The sequence below is a fragment of the Galeopterus variegatus genome, unplaced genomic scaffold (genome assembly GCF_000696425.1).
Source record: "Galeopterus variegatus unplaced genomic scaffold, G_variegatus-3.0.2 Scaffold299, whole genome shotgun sequence".
NCBI lineage: Eukaryota > Metazoa > Chordata > Mammalia > Dermoptera > Cynocephalidae > Galeopterus > Galeopterus variegatus.
In genome coordinates this window covers 186,173-187,469 of record NW_007726410.1, presented here as the reverse complement: position 1 = coordinate 187,469, position 1,297 = coordinate 186,173, and the positions used below count along the sequence as shown (strand labels likewise).

Sequence of the window (1,297 nt, the reverse complement as noted above, 5' to 3'; positions counted from 1 at the left end):
CACATGCACAAACAAGCAGAGGTGTGGGCGCACACTCCCCCCATACACATCAAGACACATCGAAGTCAAAATGTTGAAAACCAGTGAAAAAATCTTAGACTAATAACAGCCAAAAGAAGAAAAGATACATTACATACAAAGGAAATAACTTCTAATCAGAAATTATGAGAGTCAGGTAACAATGGAACATCTTTAAAAAAAAAAAAAAGTGCTGTAAAATGATCGACCAAGAGTCCTCCTATAAGCACTTGTATCAAAAATTAATTGACCATATATGTGTAGGTCATTAATTTATCCTTACACTATTGCCACACTTTCTTGATTACTGAAGCTTTATAAAAGACTTAAAATCTGCTGGTTTACATTCTTCAACCTTGTTCCTTTTCAAGGTTGCTTTGCATTTACATATAAATGTTAGAATATGCATCTTAATTTCTACAAAAAGACTGCTAGGATCTTGGTTGGTATTGCTATATTCTATTTCTTGAGTGGAAGAATTGCAGGGAATGAACACAAACAATACTTTTTGTTTTTCATAAATCTCCCAGTAATTCTGATAATTAACCAGATTTAGGAAATACACACACACTCTTTCACCTCTCCATTTTCTCAGAAATAATTACTACTCTGTCACTAATATATAGCAAGCATTCACTAAATGTTAGGAATTAATCTTGCTCATAATAAATAGAGATAGATATGGTATATTTTAAATTTGCAGTCTAAGGCAAGAATTATCAGTGAATACTGAAACTAATGAATGAAACTTTTTTAATGAGAAACAGCATATCTGCATAGTCTCAAATTATCTCCCTAACTTTACAGTAGAGAAACCTGGCAGAAACAAACGTAATGAAGTGACTCAAGTAAACATCATCAGCAACAGAGAAAACAGACATCACATGCCTCCAGGAAGGCACATTACACACCAAGGACACAACATCACTTCTATAGTATTCCTGTTAAAACACACAACCTGAATTTAATCACAAAGAAACATAACACAATGTAAAGTGAGGCTATTTGTCCAAATTAAAGAGTCTGTCTTCTTCAAAAACAGCAAAGCTATGCAAGAAAAAAAGAAAGGCTGAAAACTGTTGTAGGTTCTCAGGAACATGATAACTAAATGTAATGTGTGCTCTTGGACTGAACTGTAGACCAGAAAAAGAAAAACTGCTATGAAGGACATTAAAGATGATGCAAGATTGGGCCGGCCCGGTGGCGCACTGGATAGTGTGCCGCTTGGGAAGCGCGGCGGCGCTCCCGCCCAAGGGTTCGGATCCCACATACAGACCGG

The 1,297-nt window shown here is 36.0% G+C and overlaps 1 protein-coding gene across 3 annotated transcripts in view; it reads right to left on the bottom strand.

The window, feature by feature from the left end:
* The window catches only part of HECTD1 (HECT domain containing E3 ubiquitin protein ligase 1), an 81,255-nt gene that overhangs the window by 44,287 nt on the left and 35,671 nt on the right, over positions 1–1,297 (bottom strand). The gene's annotated exons all lie outside the window — the stretch shown is intronic.